The sequence below is a fragment of the Myodes glareolus genome, chromosome 20 (assembly GCF_982192425.1).
Source record: "Myodes glareolus chromosome 20, mMyoGla1.1, whole genome shotgun sequence".
NCBI lineage: Eukaryota > Metazoa > Chordata > Mammalia > Rodentia > Cricetidae > Myodes > Myodes glareolus.
In genome coordinates this window covers 10493844-10512545 of record NC_142045.1, presented here as the reverse complement: position 1 = coordinate 10512545, position 18702 = coordinate 10493844, and the positions used below count along the sequence as shown (strand labels likewise).

The 18702-nt window shown below is 42.6% G+C and overlaps 1 protein-coding gene across 3 annotated transcripts in view; it reads right to left on the bottom strand.

The window, feature by feature from the left end:
* The window catches only part of Rxfp1 (relaxin family peptide receptor 1), a 104008-nt gene that overhangs the window by 45885 nt on the left and 39421 nt on the right, over positions 1–18702 (bottom strand). The window lies entirely within an intron of this gene.

The following is an 18702-nucleotide window of genomic DNA, read 5'->3' as shown; positions in this document are numbered from 1 at the left end:
CACACACATACGGAGAGCAGTGAGGAAACAGGAAAAGGTGAAATAAGAAAAATCGGAATGGCAGTGAGAGATTTCTGACTAGCACAAACAGAACAGACCTGCTCATTCTTCTTGAGACCGGAGGTCTGTATTCTGTAGAAATTTCTTTTTAAATAGTACAATCTTCAAATAAGCAAGCATTTTGGTAATGTGTTTTTACCTTCTATCTGCTCGCCAAGGCGTTCTCTTCTTCCTAGCCTTTCCTTCCTCCAGCAGAAGGCAGGCACACAGAACAAGAGACATGTGGCCAGAATTGCAAAGTTGGAGTTAGCATTTTTAAGAGAACAGCTTTTTAGTATTATGTGTTTCTATATTTTAACTCATATACGCTTGATATTTTAAGGATACACAGTTTTTCATACATTAGTAACTGCTGCGGGAATTTAGATCTCTGATTTTTCTGAGGTGATCTCGGGTAATCTGCAGAGTGTTTTATGTTGAAAGAAGACTGAATCCGCTGAATGGGTGGAGTAGTTAAAGACACAGCAGGGAAAGGGAACTCAGTCTCCTTTGCTGTAGTAGAACTTGCAAATCAAGGCACTACCAAGAACACAGACTCTTTCATTCCCATTCTCATCAATTTTGACAGTGCTGGGCCTGGGTTTTGCTACTATGGGGTTGGATATCTGCATTTTATGTGTCCTGGGTAAACCTCAGTGCAAGTCCTCAGGGGAATTATTTGCCATTACTGTATTTTCATAGTGGGCCAGCCCTTTGATAATGATTGTTTTTGAAGATAGCATTCTTCTCATGGGGCAGTAATGGGGAGTGACCATCTGGAAAAAATTACCAAGAAAAGAAGTAATTGGTCTAATGGAATTAAATGCTTCCTACAGGGTAAATTTCATAAACCTTTCAAAATGTTGGTTTTTACTGGATTCTACAGACATGTTAAACAGGTAGACTTTATGTAGTCCCAACTCAATTAAAAGTTAAAGCTGACTTTGTGGTTGGGGTGTGACTCTCTCCTTTTCTAAACCCAAGCATGTTGTTAAAAGAGAATTCAAAGTCTCTGTCTCATATCAGAAAAAATAGATCTTGCAATAGGACACAAAGCAAGTCTTAACAAATATAGGGAATATTAAAATAATTTCTTATATTCTTTTTGGCTGTATGGATAAAACTAGAAATCACAGTAAGAAAAGTTACAAAAGTTACACTAATTTATGGAGCTTAAACAACATGCTATTGAGTAAAGAATGAGTCACTGAAGAAATCAGGATGAATATAAACATATTTCTAGGACTGAATGAAAATGAAGATACAACAACCCCAAATCTACAATGAAAGCAGCCCTGAAAGGTAAGTTGTAAAAACTACAAATGCCTACATCAAAAGAGTGAAGGGAATGGCTTGGTGGTGAAGATTGCTTGCTATCTTATAGATCTGAGTTCAGTTTCTGCTGCCATGTTGGTAGCATATAGGCACCTGTAACTATAGCTCCAGGGCCTCTGCCCCCCTCTTCTGGCCTATATGGATATCCACACACATGCGACATGCATTCACAAACACACACCCACAGACACACAGACACACATTAACATTTAAACAAATCAGACAGCTCTAAAACAATACACAAGGCCTTTGTAAAAGAAGACTGAGACAACTCCCAGATCAGTGGATGAAAAGAAATCTTAAGATTGCAGAAGAAACCAATGAAATGGAAAGGAAAAAAACTACAAAGAACCAAGGAAACTAAGCCAACTCTTCAAAAAGACAAATTAAGATCGGCAGATCCTCAAACAAACCTAGAGAGAAAGGGAAGATTAAAATTGATAAAATTATTTTTTTTATTTTGGGAAACGTATCTTAAAAACATCTACAAAGTAGAAAAATCAAAAAGAAATGGATGAATTTCTAGACACACATGACCTATCAAAATTAAACTGAGACAAACAATTTAAGGTGGTTCTGCAGTTAGCAAGCCTGAAGTATTAATACAAAAATTTTCCAACTATAAAAAGGCCAGGTCCAGATGGATTCCCTGCTGAATTCTATCAGATCTTTCAAGAACTAACACATTTTGCTTCTCAAACTAGACAACAGAGAGGAAAAGGAAAGCTACCGAAACTATTTAGTGAAGCCAGTGCTATGCTGATATCCAGATAAAGACCCAAAAAAGTGAAGAAACGATAAACCAACCTCCCTGATGAACACAGATGCAAAGTTTCTCAATAAAACACTTGCATACTTAATTCAAGAACACATGACAGGATCCTACACCACAACCAAACTGGTTTTAATAAATGAAGAATTTTCAAAAGATAAAATACAAATGGTCAATAATCATACGATGGTCCTTCTCACCCAGTCAGAAAGGCAATCAATAAGGAAGCAAAAAACAACAAACACGGATGAGGTTGTGAACGAAAGGGCACCTTTTCACTCTGCTGGCGGGAAGGTAAGGCAGTCCAGCTACTATGGAAATCAGCCTCAGGTCTTTCAAATCAAAAGATCAACTGTGTGCTCCAGTCAGACCCCCCCGGGCATGTAGCAGGAGGTCCTCAGGCCAGTAGAGCAGAGATGCTCGCACACAAAGGTTTACTGCAGCTCTCCTCACAGTCGCTGAGTTACGGCTTCAAGCTTGATGTTCAACCACAGAGGAGTGGACAGGGAGATGTGGTTGATGTACACAGCAGGACAGCTTTAATCCCAAAACAGAAAAGTCATGCCACGTGCAGGAAAATGAGAACACACCTGCAGACACCATTAGTGAATGAAGCCACGTGCAGAGAGACAAATGTCACAGGCTTCCTTCCACACTTGGTTCCTAGAATTTATATAGATGCATAAAATTCACAATATATGTATATGATAGGAAGTGGAGGTGAAGCTATCTAGGGGTAAAGAGTAGTAAGGAGAGGGCTGAATAATCACAACAAGTTTTTGTGTTTGGGGGGGCATTTGGGGAACACGCTCAGTGTACAGTAAACACTGCATGAACATATCCCCCTACAGCACAGTTCTGTGTGCAATGAATGCACACATGGAAAGCATTATCAAAAAACAAATAATATATCTAGTCTTCTGGACATTCCAGGTTAGCACACAGAACACTCTAGAGTCCTGGATCTTTTCCCTCCATGTGCGTGGCTTGGCATCAAACCAAGGCTCACTACTACTGCCCAATCTTATAAGATAATATGCTGCAGACCACTAGCTTTGGAAAAGAGCAAAATTTGAAATCCAGCATTTTTTTGATTAAATGCATATAACCACCACACGGTTGTGAAGCTGAAAAAGATGGAGCAAACCATTCTTAGGTTGGGGCTGCAAGTTTTGTTTGCCCCAGATATCAGCTATGTTTCTTGTATGGGAAAGAAGGTCAGATACAACAATTTGAATTCAAGAGAATGCACCCCCTTCACCAGTGCCGGAGTCCTCTGTCATTGACCTTGAAGGGTGAAGACAGGATAGCTAGTTGGGTAGGGGGCGGTACAAGTTTCCTGGATAACGTATAGAGATGTGTCAAACCTTTCTTAGCTTCTCTGCCAGGATATTTTGTGAGAATTCTGTACTGAGATATGATCAGAAAGTATTGCATTCCATGTCCCCACTTGGTGCTAATATATGCTCGTACAATGGAGTGAGAAACATCTTTGTATGAAGCTATTATCATATTTCACTGCTAACATGCTTTGGAGAGTGTTTGCTTCCACATTTGCACGACAGAGAACCCTTCCAGATCAGAGAGAACCCGTCCAGATCAGAGAGAACCCGTCCAGATCAGAGAGAACCCTTCTAGATCAGAGAGAACCCGTCCAGATCAGAGAGAACCCGTCCAGATCAGAGATCCAGATCAGAGAGTAGCCCTGTGTGCACAGCAATAGCAGATTCCGAGAACTTGAGCAGAAGGCAGGTTCTCGGGCTTCAGTTTGCATGCCTGCTAATACGGAAACACCACATTCTAGGTCTGTGGAGGGGTGTTAAAATCGACTCCGCTCAGAAGGAAGGGATTTTCAAACATCAACAAGATTTAGTATTCACTTGGGGTTTGCTTCTGTCTAAAACTATGGAGATTTCTAGGCTCTCCCTCTTACTCTTATATTGTTGTTTTTGGGAATGAGGCTTAGGATTCCAAATGTTTCAGCAGCTTGGGGTTGGGACTAACCTATACATGGACTCCTACAAACTTCAGAAGCCTCCCCTAGATTCCACAGGTTGCTTCTGGATTCCCAGTTATTTGGATTTCTCTTTAGAGGTGCTGAGTACACTGTGAAACACTCAACTTTGAATAATCCAAATGTAAAGGATTTATATTCCCATTAAAGAGGAGCCCCTAACAAAGCGGGGTGTGATGCTATTCCACGTTAAATGGTCTGCTTCTTCATTAGGATAAAGGTGTACACTTGACAGTCTGCAAAGCTTTGGGAAGAAGGAATGGATCTGTCACTCTACGAAGCGTACATTGTGTTGGTTGATGAACAAGTAGGGGTTCATTTGTAAGGTCCTGGTTTATGCAAACCAGGGCATTCTTGGTGTTCACATAGTCACTCAGCGTTCAGCACCCATTCTTGGAAAAGAGTGGAGCATCTTTTGCCTATAAAGTGATTACCCTTAAAAAGAGAGATGCCCTGAAGAGCTAGAGCGAACCTGGGGACGCCGTGTGGATGAGATCAGCGGTTTGTCAGAACAGCTCTATGGAGTCTCCTTGAATTTTAAGAGCAACAGTGGTTTGCTGTACGGAGTGCTTGTGCCTCTGTCTGTGGTCTTAGTCACTGGAGGCAACTGTTTGAAGAAGCCAAAGAGTGTGTCCATACCCTGGGCAACTTTTAACGGAAATTATGCCTACAGAAAGGACGTACTCGCCTCTACTCCTTATCTAGTAGGATGTGTTCTGAGAAGAAAATCAGGGCGATGACTTAGACATGCCTTATGTATTATTTACTTTTAGATAGTTTCTCTTGATATAGGGTCTCTTTCTGCTGTCTACACTGACTTCAAATGTCTGGGTTCAAGCTATACTCATATCTTGGCCTTTTAGTATCTAAGACAATTGCTGGGTGCCCCTGTGCCTAACCCCGAACATTAATGGATAAATATTTCATTCCCAAATATATTGGAAATTACAATCAGGCTGGTAATTTTAGAAGAGCCAAGGGTTCTTCTTATATTTTTGAGCCCACTAAATATAAAAGCAATTAGTTTTGAACACCAAACACATGATTATAAGACGCTCTGGATGGCGCAGGGCTGTAATTCCAGCTACTCGGAAAGTCTAGTTAGAAGGGACAAAGTTTGGTACTGCTTAGGCTGCAGAGGGAGTTTCTGGCCAGTCTGGGGTCATATTTTAAAAGTAAAAAGAAGACTGGGCCACACACAGGTCAGTGTGAGTGCTCTCCTATGCCAGTCTCTAGGATCAATTCTCAGTCCCCCAAAGACACAAAGACCCAAATCACAACTGTACATTAATACAAGAGTCATGACCCATGTCACTATCCCCCCTCTGTTTTTAACTTTAAAAAGATGAATCAACGACTTTTGTGGGGTATTCTGAAATGGGAGCTGACTCCAGCATCGCTCTGCTGGGCACGGTCGTCCTCCTGAGAACAGCATAAGAAGCTTACTTAAAAAGTTAAGGAACTTCTAATGTTTTTGAATTTTAAATGCAGGACAAATTAACATTAAAAGAGTCCTTGAATATACTTCGGGTTTCTAATCCCATTAAAAATACATATCATCACCATCACACGCCAACATAGGCACTGCTTGTCTAGTTCTCAAAGTCAATGCCAAGCCAGTGTCGGAAAAACTCCCCGGGGTGTTAACAGTTTCTCTTCTCTTAAATATCTTGCAGCCCCTACCCCTTTCCTGCTTTAGGCAACTAGACGTTCACACTTGCATCCTCTGAAAAAGATGAGACAGAAATTCAAAGGTCCACAGAAGAGCTAAATTCCTGGAATTGTATTTTCAAATGCTTAAGATGGACATTTGGCAAGAGGTTTGCAAGCCTGTTAAAGAGAACCGTTGGGGGGCTGGAGAGATGGCTCAGAGGGTAAGAGCACTGGCTGCTCTTCCAGAGGTCCTGAGTTCAATTCCCAGCACCCACATGGTGGCTCACAACCATCTGTAATGAGACCTGGTGCCTTCCTTGCCAGCAGTACAATGTATGCTTAATAAATAAATAAATAAATACATACATACATACATACATACATAATAAAAAACCAGAGAAACCAGAGAACCATTGGGTTTTTCTGCTCACAAACAAGATAAGAGACTTGGGCCCAAAAAAGATGGCTGGAACGTACTTCATTTCTGGGTTGGTTATGGATCATATTTCCCTCACTGGATTCTGGGTCACGGGGCAATTGCTACAGTCAGAGCCAGTCTCTCCTGGCTCTACTCTTGACAGTAGAGCAGGAGAGAGACTAGAATGGCTAAGGCAGCTGAACCTCAGGACCACAGAGGTTCTCTAGGGGCACGGCTAGCCCAGGAACAATGAAATGTTACCCTCGAGCCCCGGAAGGCTCAGGATGGAGGCAAGAATGACGGGGTGTGGACAGTCTGTGACAGGCTGGTGACTACTCAGAGGTGTTTAAGGCAAAAGACCAGAATAATCCATGCCTATCTCAGGGGATAATGTGGTTTCACAAGACGACAGCGAGCCAGACCTCTGTCCCTGTGGATCGCCTATGGTATCCTGACACTACAGAGACACACGAGCCCAGCTGTAATCCTAGGAGAAAGGAAATAGATGAGACATTTAATGGCTTTCCTCTCTTGGAAGGATGGAAGCTTGTAATAGCAACAACCTTAGGCTGCAGAGGAAGGTTTGCGTAAATAAAGACTGTTACTCATTTGGGAATGGGAGCTGACATTCCCAGTTCATGTGCAGTGCAGGGCTTGCTTTAACTTCCTTAGTTTAAAAGTAATGAAACAGTTCCTTTCTCAAATACTGTCATGAGGATTAAATGAGGTAAAATACAGAATTAGAATTGTATCTTATATTTAGTAACTACATACACACATCAGCTCTTACTCCCATCACCACACTTGATATTTAAAATTTGGAGGTAACTCCAATTTCTCATATACTACTTTTCTAAGAAAAAAATTTAAAATTACTTTCCTTTGAAAAAAGTCTAAATGTTTGAAATATCATGTAAGAGGAGGTGTCATTCAATTTAAATTTTATCAACAAGACATTTGTTTGAATGCAAAATCATCTAATGATTAACGGCATAAGCTTTGTTCTTCTACCCAGGCAAAAACAGAATGTGGGACGCTTTTGTGTTTGAACAAACACTGCATCTCTCAAAGTCCTTAGCCCATGTCATTACTGGGAGATGGTGGAACTCTTAAGAACTGGGACCAAGTGGGGGCTTTAGACCACTTAGAATGGTCCTTGAAGGGGGCTCTAGTCCCTTTGGCCTTTGACCGTGAGCGGTTCTCTGACCATATGTTCCTATCATGGCACACTCCCTTGCTGTAGGCTAAAGTCATGGGGTAAACGGATCATGAACCAAAACCTCCTAAGCTGTGAACCAAAATAAAACGATTCCTATTTCCAGGTCGATTCCCTAAACTGTTAGGGGGAGGGGAAGCTGACGCACCAGCCAAACAGTGGCGATGGGATTCTACTAAACCTGTTATTAGGAGACTAACGTCATCTCTCTGCAATTTTATTTTCCATATTTATGGAATGCATATTTTACAGTATACCCATTTACAGTGGGGATAAAATGAAAGACAGCATATGAGGGACTTGTATGGTGACTGCACACACAAAGGCTCAAATATAGAGAAAATCAACTACTGTCCAGAAGGTAAGAGAAACAAGGAAAGCTATGAGAAAATGGGGTCTCCGGTGCCTTGGGATTTTTCCAAATAAAATACAGCATTTACAACTGATGTCTAGAGGGAGGGGCAAAGGAGAAGCAGTTAAGGTAAAATCTGGAAAGTTCAAGCTGAGGTCTGAGTGTTGACTATCTCCCAAAGGTCCATGTTTTAAAGGCTTGGTTTTAAAAGTGATGGTAATGGGATTTTTATGTTGTGGAGACTGGCTGGGCATCCACAGATCCTCAGACGTGTAGCCAGAAAGAGGACTGTTATCCCTTCCTACTTTTGTTTTCCTTCTTGGGCACGAGGTAAATGGCTCTACTGTGCCATGTGCCTTTGCCACGGCAGGGCCCATCAATCAGGTACCAGAACCCACGAGCTGAAATGGCCCAACTGGTCTGGGAGCCAATTGTGAGCCACAGTGAACCTCTCGTCTTTGTAGGTTTCTTCACTGATTTTCTCAGGAACTGGTTACAGGGACAGGAAGTGAACGCACAGCTGCAGTATAAATTCTGCACGCCATTGTTCTTATCTTTGCGGGGAGCTCACCCAGGAAGCACTGTGCAGTTTTTGTTGCAGTCAAAGCTGCCTTCCGTTTATCGCTAACTGCTTGCAGGGGGCGGGTGGAGGAGGCAAGGACGTGCTAGTACAGCTGAATTCATGAAGACCTCATATATAGCATGTGCCCAGGAATGCGATGCCACTAACCTTTCTGACTGAGGACAGCTGGCTCTCCACAGCCCAGACGGTTCTCAGCGGGAACAAAGAACACAGCTGGGAGAAAGGCTCACGACCATCTAATAATGAGAAATGAATTTAGCCCAATTACACGTGAAATCATCAGTCTGAAGCCAAAGGAGTTCATCTATTTGGCCCATGGACCTAGGAGAAAACTTCCTCTTCCTGAAGCATCCAAAACCAGCTACAGGGAGAGGAGAGGCAGCCAATGACCACTCCTACAGCGTGGAGCCCTTTGAAGTTATACAGGCTTGGCCTGTTCAGTTTGCTTTTCCTCTCCTATGGTGCTCACACCAATGACTCTGGTCAAAGACCTTCCCTTCCTCCTGTCTGTCCCCTCAACACATTAATGTCTTTCTGGGTGCTCTATATGGGGAGCTCTGCCTCCTGTCATTGTGACTCTTCTTCTCCATTCCTCTCCTGTGCCTCCCTTGTGACTATGGATGACTGACCAGCACATAAAAGAACAAAGAGTATTCACCAAAAAAGATGTTTTTCAAGTCTAGGATACCTAAGAAGAGAACTTATCTTTAGCGAGTCTATGCTGCACGCAGTAAGGTGCAAAGATGCCACATTGGAAAAGCTGTCTATAATGTACTCAACTCCAGACTGCTTTCATCTGGATCAGAACTCAGGTCTACAGAGAGACTACCTTTTTCTGTTTCTCATCCCCTGCCTCGACTGCTCTAACAAATTACTGCCATCTGGTGACTTGAAAAAATAGGATTCTCTCATGGTTTTGGAGGCCAGACTCTAAACTCAAGGTGTCAGCAGAGCCATGAACTCTCTTCAGGTTCCAGATCTTCTCTTGTCTGTTTGGGCTGTTGCTTGCTTCTGGTGTGCCAGCAAAAGTCTAGCCTTTGCCTCTGTCTTCCCACGAACACTACATCTCTGCAACCATTTTCTCTTTCTTGCAAGGACACTGTCATTGGCTTTGGGGTTTATCCTAACGATTCTGTCAGAGCATGGTCTTAATTCTTGTCTTGGCAAGGATTAAAGATTGGAAGAATCTTGCTTCTAAATAAGGTCACATTCTTAGGTTCCAAGCGGACACAAAGCTTTCTGGACATTTTCTCGCTACTGTACACCATTCAAAATGTCACAGAGGACGTTTCATGCCATTTCTTCTATGGCTTACAGAAATGCTAGTGTGAAAATGGTTCAAAATGTCTTCATTCCTTTTCTGTGCATGACACTGTAGAGGTGTAGAGGAGGTGAGAGATGTTCAGAGAGAAGTCTAACAAGGACAGGCATGATCACTTGGTCTTCAGAAGACTTGAACTCCGTAAGAGAGCAAGCAGCATAGCTTCAAATGAAGTGGTGTAGCTGACATGAGAGAGGTCACTCTGTATTGGCTCTACTTAAAAAACACGAAGCGATGTTGGAAACACAGAGCTCTCTCAAGTGGAAATTTAGTTGTGGTGAATTGATCTGATAGGTATATACACACACACACACACACACACACGCACGCACACACGCACGCATGCACGCATGCACGCACGCACACATGCGTGCACGTGCGGACACAAATGCATATTGGAAGGTAAACAATCCCAAGGCCTTGCACATACTAGGCAAACACTACCACTAAGTTCCAACCCCAGTCCTCACTCAAGAATTTGATGATATTTAACTTTACACTTTTCACCACCGAGTTGGCATTCAGTCCGAAATGAGCACATGTGATTTCTAAATGAGAACTGTCAGCATTTCGTAATCAGATTCCCTTGCTGTTTACCCAGGCACAAAAAAAGAAAGGTTTCTCTCTCTGCTTGGCAACAGACACACCAAATTCCCTCTCTGATGACTTCAGGGTGTTGTTTTGGTTTGTGCTCAGACTGCATTCATGAAAAGTCTCAGGAGGGATGAAAACTGTATTACTGACACACGGTAAAAAAAAAAAATACAGAAATTATATGTTAAATACTAGAACTTGGAGAAATTCACTTTTCTGTCTAAGTAAATTACATATGTGGCCTCTATATTCCTTTTTAGAAAGAAAAGGATTCCCATGAATTCAACAGAAAGGTTTTGAGTATTTTTTTTCTTGCATTATGCCCATGGAAATGTTCAATGGTTTAATACGTTTTAATGGTTTTTGTATTAGGTATTTTATTCCTCATACGTGTTAATTTCTTTCTGTTTGGATGAAATACCACAAAAATAGCTTAAAGAAGTAGGGGGTTACTTTGTCTCACAGTTCAAGGGTGTAACTCGTCATAGCATGGAAGACAGGGCAGAAGCTTCAGACAGCTGGCTGTCTTAGAGTCGGAAAGCACACGGAGATGGATGCTGTGACCTAACGTTTTTATGGTTAGTCTCTTGCTTACTTTTGTCCCTTTTTAGGGTTTGCTGAAGATGGCGGTACATGCTCAGTTTGGTTTCTCCATTTTATTCGGTTTGGGACCCCCGCCCTTGGAATGGTGTCCACACAGGCAGGGTGAGCCTTCCTACTGCAATGAATTCAGTCTAGAAACTACCTCACAGACAAACCTAGAGACTTTCCTCCTTGGTAATTCTAGATCCTAAGTTGATAAACAGTGTTAATCATTGAGAGTCTACCTCTTCCAAGCCCTGCACACAAGTGTGTCACCCTGAAGCCACGTTTTCCACTGTTTGTACTCATAGGCTCATGACCATCTAATAATGAAACCTGCATTTAGCCCAGCTACGAAAGTTCCCATAGACTTGAACAGTTTCAACACTGTTTAAAAGTCCAAAACCCAAGTCTCAGCTGAGACTCAAGATGGTTTTTTTAACTGTGGGTTCTTATAAAATAATAATAAAATCTCATGTACTTTTAATATACAATGGCACAGACTAAATATGCCCATTCCAGCAGAGAAGATAGGGGGGCAGAGCAAGGGAATAACAAACCAAAGGAGATGAATACCCAGGAAGGAAATCATTGCTGTTTGGCCACTCAGACTTTTGATGTAATCATCTAGACTCCAAAGCGATTTGTTAGCCCTGTGTTTCCAGCTCTGCCTCCTGCAGCATGCAGTCTCTTTCTTCTGCTGCCTCTGTTCTGTCTCTGCTGCTTTCCTTAGTGGAAATCACACAGTCCTGGCATTTCCAACATCCTGAAGCTTCCACTGAAATGTAGGTTCTACCTCTTCAACTTCATGCAATTGCTTTTCAGAATCTCCTTACAGGGACTCCAATCCTAGCACACGATAGATGTTTGACCTGCTTTTAAGGACCTTCCTGCAAGCCTACAAGACTCCCTCACCCTTGCATCTTTCATACCTGTAAAATCAGTACCACACAGATGCTGCTGCCGAGTTCCGCTACCAGCTCCTGGTTGGTCTTGTTCTCTTGGACCATGGTTGGAGCCACTGCTATGTCCTGCTGAACCTTGAGAAACTCTTTTTTAGGTTATTGCTTTGAACAAGAAACTAAGTATTTTTAGATTAGGCTCTCCCCTTCCAAATTAATTTGTGTTTTGCAGGCTGGAGGCTTTGTTGGCTGGCTCTTGCTTAGGGCGCCTTTCCTATGGTCCCATCGTGGAACATGATGTTCATCTTTTCCGGTGTTAATCTTTTTAAATACCATAGCTACTTTTGCTACACGGTCTTTGTCCACAACCTCAAACCCCCTTCCTTGGGCGATTTAGAATTTCCACGTCCCTCTCCTTGCTTTCACCATAGATCTGGGTAAGAGAGCGAGTGGTCATCGTCTCACAGCCTGAATGCGGTGCTGTTTTGGAATTTCCATTGCACAACAACAACAAGAAAAATCAATTTCTTTGGAATTCAGCAACCCTCCCACGTTTTATCACCTGACTCCACAGAGGATGAGTGATTCTGCTTTCCTTCCTGAGTGTTCCAGATGATTCTGGCACAGACAGACAGCAACAGTACATCGGGATATCTTAGAGGTTTGATCAGGACACAGGCAGAATGAAGTCAGAATCTTTCCCAAAATGACTTCTGGACTCGTGCTTTCTGAAAACTCAGGAGCTGGGCCTCCACTGTTCGCCTGTCCCTTGGCCTTTTGGTCTCCCAAACTCTCATCAGAATGGCCCATTAATTTCTGCTCACAGTGGTCTAGGATTACCTTACCCTGTACCTGCAAATCGTTCCACATTTCTCTCACAGACCAGTCTTTAAAGCCTATAAACCACGTGTTCATGTTTATCACAACAAAGATGCTACTTCCTGGCACCTGTTTTCTGTATTAGTTGCTTAAAAAAAATAATGTGTGTGTATGTGTGTGTGTGTGTGTGTGTGTGTGTGTGTCTGCCCAGAGGGGGAGTCAGATTTCCCGAAGCAGGAGTTACAAGCACTTGACAGCCCCCTGATGGAGGTACCAGGATCAAACCGTGGTCCTCTGGAAGAGCAGCAACTGCTTTTAATTGCTAAGCCATCTCTCCAACTTCTAAATCAGTTACCTTTAATGTATCTAATAAAATCTATGACAAAATATCTAATAAAAGTGATTTAAACTGGACAATGGTGGTGCACACCTTTAATCTCAGCACTCGGGAGGCAGAGACAGGCGGATCTCTGTGAGTTCAAGGCCAGCCTGGTCTACAGAGCCAGTTCTAGGACTCCAGGACAGTCTTCAGAGCTGCAGAGTCCTGTCTCAAAAAAGAAAAGAAAAGAAAAGAAAAAAAGATTATAGACCACACTGGTCTGCAACTCGCAAAGAACTGGCTCCCTCTGCCTCCTGAATGTTCGAATCTTGAATTTTACTTTGAAATTTTCTCTGATTAATGAAAAATGTCCTCTTCCACTAAAAAAGGACATTTGATTTGACAATATACTTTTAAATACAAATGATCATGAATTCTTTTCATGTATATAAGTTAAAGCACTTTATTTTGCATAGTTGGAAATATATCTAATACTGCCTCGTCGGATATTCATGAAGTTTATATATTCTGAAAACACCACATTTCCGGTTTAATTTAATTAGCATCAGAAAGAATTTAAATATGGATGTCTTAAAAGTGAGCAGCCTTGGGAGCATAAATTATCCAGATACCATAAAGGGAAGGACTAAAAAGCCACAGCTGGCCAGGGAAATCAGAACAACGAGAGGCAGAAGCAACACAAGCTCCTTGTTGTAATCACCTGACTCTACAGATGGTGGTGGAATTATGCAGTCTCTTCTGAGCGCACCAGCCCACTCTGCCAAGGACAGACGCAGCGGTACGTACTTGGACATCTTAGAGGTTTGATCAGAGCCAACATTTAACATGTTACAGGGTAGGATTCTCATGCATGAACTGGGGCGGGGGTGTCACAAAAGCATCGTATCTATCTTCTGCTAAACACCTCTCATATAGCATCTCATTTAATCCTCAACATCCCCCTTCCACTCTCTGTAGAATGTGTGTGCTGCCCTTGGAAGGAGCCATATCCTCTGGAGCTAGAGTTAGAGATGGTTCTGCGCAGCTGCCGTATCCTCTGCAACAGTAGCAAGCGCTCTTGACTACCGAGCTCTGTCTCCAGCCTTCACTGAATCCTTTTACCGACCCATAGTGATAGGCACTTTCTTTTTGGAAAAGAGAAGGGTCATTCACCACCCTTCAGGCCAGCACTGGAGTAGAAATTTTGGAGGCTGAGCCAGCTGTATTGAACGCCTTATTGTTTGTGTTTGCGCCGCTGACTGGGGAGTCTTGAGGAATGCACCAGACTAAAGATTATTATCACAAGGACGGCTACTTATTATTATTTTTATTCTTTAATATGGTCTCTTTAAGACTGTCACTAAAGCTAGCGTTTTCTTTTATGCAGAAGACCTACTTTTACTGGTGAACTTGAGACAGTTACCAGGCTTCTGCCTCCTGGAACCCATTCCGCCTGACGGCACGCCACCTAGGACTGTGTCCAAGTACCAAGCAGGTGCCGAGGGAAGCGGCTGGCAGCATACAGATCAGGGTTGCATTTGCATTTTTAAGAACGGTGCAATTTTCAGTTATTTTAGCAAATGCTATTCTTTGAGATGTTTGCGGACCTCTCACTCAAAGGCAAGTGCAGCTTTCACTCACGAGTTAAGTGTCTACACTTGGTTTACCGCCTGTGGAGAGAGAGAGTTCCAAACTGAGAAGCTGCGAAAATACAACCAGGGGAAGGTGTTAAACCCAACAATAAACAAAACAAAGCAAAGCAAAACAAAACAAACAAAGCAAACCATAAAAGCCTGAGGCTGAAGGGTGTGGCTCAGTGACAGACTGCTTGCCTAAACCCAGCTTCAGTTCTGTCTGCTTGGCTTGCGGGGCGGGGGTGGGGGGGGTGGGGGGTGGGGGTGGGGGGTGGGTGGGTGGGGGTGGGGGTGGGGGGTGGGTGGGTGGGGTTTAATCAAACACATGGACGTTTGTGGTCAAAGAGAAACTGCAGCTTGCAGTACTGCACCTTAGCCCAGGTGAGAAGCTGGGCCAGAGGAGGCTCAGGCAGGGAAACTGTAGCCGTCGTTAGCGCTTTACTACGGTTCTTTGGCTATTGCCCTGGGATTCCCACAGGCAGGAGTAGGGTGCAAATGGTTACTTCATACCCTGTTAGGAAGACGATTTAGGCTTCTTTGTGATTATAAGATTCATTTACGAGAAATGACCTGTTTCTCAAGGCCTAAGCACTGGCTCTATGACATAAGCTGGGTGAAGCTTACTCAGAGTGGAGGTTTTTAAACCTTGTCTTCCTTCGGTTCTGTTTGTAAAGGAAGTTTCATTCATTAGGGTGGTCCTTTGTAAATCTGGAATGCCCAGGGTCAGGCAGCGAGGCCTCCTGCAGGCTTATCACTTATACAGCGCATCCAGCCTTAGCACTGTAGGTATGTTTCCGCCTTCCAAAAAGAGCTCCTTCCGAAAAAAATCTCACATGTTCTCCCACAAGTGAGAATATGACGAGCGTGTATATTGATTAACAGATTTGTTTTGTGGTGAACCAGCTTCAGGGCATTCAAGTGGTTTTGATAAATTTGTACTAAGTTTCAGAAACTTGAACAAAAACATCAACGGCAAGCTATTTTCCTAAATATCCGATGTGGCCAACAGCCTCACTCACTGCCCTCTTAAGGCCGCAGGATGGGTTGTAGTTGGAGCAAGTCAGCCGCGCGTGTCTACCTTTGTTTTCAGAATTCGCCCATTTCCTCCCTACTGGATTAAGTAGAGCAGCAGAGCAGTCTCTAACATGCTGTGAGTCCCCGTCATATGCCTGGTCCTATCCTAATCCTTTATACTTAATCTTTCCAAAGTCTCAGTGTAGGTACCATCATTAAACCTTTCTACAAAATGAGGAAACCAAGGCACACAGAGGTTAAGAACTGTTCTTGAAAGTTTGCCTCATTGGCGAGTGAACGCTGTTCCTAGGTTCAGTCTCCAGAGACCCTGTTCTCAATTTTGATATCATTGGGCCTCAAACACATGAGCGCTGCAGGTTTCTTGGCTTAAAAAACTTGACTGTGCCGAATAGCTACTTATCTGAAATATTGAGGGTAACACTATTACCTATGAAACAACCGGAGCTGCCCAGCATAGCCAAAACAATCCTGTACAATAAAGGAACTTCTGGAGGCATCACAATCCCCGACTTCAAACTCTACTACAGAGCTACAGTACTGAAAACAGCCTGGTATTGGCATAAAAACAGACAGGAGGACCAATGGAACCGAATCAAAGACCTGGATATCAATCCACATACCTACGAACACCTAATTTTTGACAGAGAAGCAAAAAATATAAAATGGAAAAAAGAAAGCAGATTCAAGAAATGGTGCTGGCATAACTGGATATCAATATGTAGAAAAATGCTAATGGATTCATATCTATTGCTATGCACGAAACTCAAGTCCAAATGGATCAAAGACCTCAACATAAACCAACCACACTGAACCTTATAGAAGAGAAAGTGGGAAGTACACTTGAAAGCTTTGGCACAAAAGACCACTTCCTAAATGTAACTTAGTATCAAAGACACTGGGAGAATCAATTAATAAATGGGACCTCCTGAAACTGAGAAGCTTCTGTAAAGCAAAGGATATGGTTGATAAGACAAAATGACACCATATAGAATGGGAAAAGATCTTTACCAACCCACATCAGATAGAGGACTAATCTCCAAAATATTCAAAGAACTCAAGAAATTGGTCATCAAAAGAACAAATAATCCAATAAAAAATGGAGTACAGACTTAGACAGAGAACTCTCAACAGAGGAATCAAAAATGGCTGAAAGACGTTTAAGGAAATGCTCAACATTCTCAGTCATCAGAGAAATGCAAATCAAAACAACTCTGAGATTCCATTTTATACTCTTAAGAATGTCCAAGATCAAAAACACTGATGACAACTTATGCTGGAGAGAATGTAGGGTAAAGGGAACACTGCTCCATTGCTGTTGGGAGTGCAAACTTGTACAGCCCCTTTGGATGTCAGTGTGGCAATTTCTCAGAAAATTAGGAAATAACTTACTTAAGACCCAGCAATACCATTTTTGGGTATATAACGAGAGGATGTTCTGGTGCGGGACAATTGTTTATATTCTGTCAATTATGTTTTAAATAAATGCTGATTGGCCAGTAGCTAGGTAGGAAGTATAGGTGGGACAACCAGACAGGAAGTAGAGGCTGTTATTCTGCTCTGGTCCCTTTAAGGGCAAGCCACGCCCACTCCCAGCCACTTCTGACCTCCCTCGTTGCCATCTTAACCCTTTCCTTCTTCTGTCCTTTTCTCTTGGTGTGTGCACATGTGTCTTTTGTGTGTCTCTATGTCTGTTTTTATGTCTCTCTGTCTCCCTCTTCTTTAAGTAATAAATGTTTAGATTTATGTTTAGCCGTACGTCTATTTACTATTATCCGCCACACCTGCCCCGCCTGACTCTCCTGGCCGCATGGCGGGACCAGCTCTGCTGCCGTGCACTGCTCTGGTGGCAGCCTCTGCCTGGCTCGCAGGCCGCTTGGAAACATGCCAACATTAAACAACAATAGAGGCGGGTCAATGAGAACAGGAGAATTCTGGGAAGGAGGAAGCCCATTCCTCCCCAGTCCTGCCCAGACATGAAAGAAGGAAGATGTGACTTGCCCCACTGAAAAAGGTACTGAGCCATGTGGCTAACATATACTAAAATAATGGGCTAATATAAGTTATAAAAAGAGCTAATATGAAGCCTGAACTAATGGGCCAATCAGTTTATAACTAATGCAGACTCTCTGTGTGATTTTATTTGGGACTTACTTGCTGTGGGAGCTAGGCCGGACAGAAACCCCAACAAACAGGCCCCTATGTTACAATGCTCAATTGTGCCACAAAGACATGTGCTCAACTCTGTTCATAGCAGCTTTATTTGTCATAGCTAGAAACTAGAAACAACCTAAATGTCCCTCGACCAAAGAATGGATAAGGAAAATGGTGTACATTTATACAATGGAGTATTACACAGCAGAAAAAAATAATGATATCTTGAAATTTGTGGGCAAATGGATGGATCTAGAAAACATCATACTGAGTGAGGTAACCCACACTCAAAAAGACAAATGTCATATGTACTCACTCATCAGTAGCTTTCATACATAAAGCAAAGAAAAAGCAACCTACAATTCATAATCCCAGAGAACCTAGACAACAATGAGGACCCTAAGAGAGACATACATGGATCTAATATACATAAGAAATAGAAAAAGACAAGATTTCCTGAGTAAATAGGGAGCATGGGGGACCATGGAAGAGGCGTAAAGGGAGGGCAGAGGAAGGGAGGGGAGGGAAGAAAAATATATAGCTCAATAAGAACAATTTAAAAAAAAAGAAAAAAACCAAATGACAGTTCATCACTGTACTAGGGAGGCAGACGGCTCTAATAGGCCCAAATATGGCAAACATAGCTCTGTCAGGCCTTGCCCTTCTCCTCCACTCCTTAGACCTTGCTAAACTGTTAGATTACATTCCTTGAAGCTAGCCCCCTAACTCTATTCCCTTATTTAGCCACTTCCTTCTCCTGAGGCTGACTACCAAGGTTGAGCTATCAAAGTATTGAAGTCTAGCAATCAAAAGCTCCCCTTTGGCTACCTTAATTAATATGCCCAATCAAAACACACTAACTCATTCTAACACAGGGTTTCCCCTTTTTCCTTTATAAATTGCCATTTACCATCTATCTAGACACAGAGTATAGGCAGTCATACATTAAAAGAACAAAAAAAG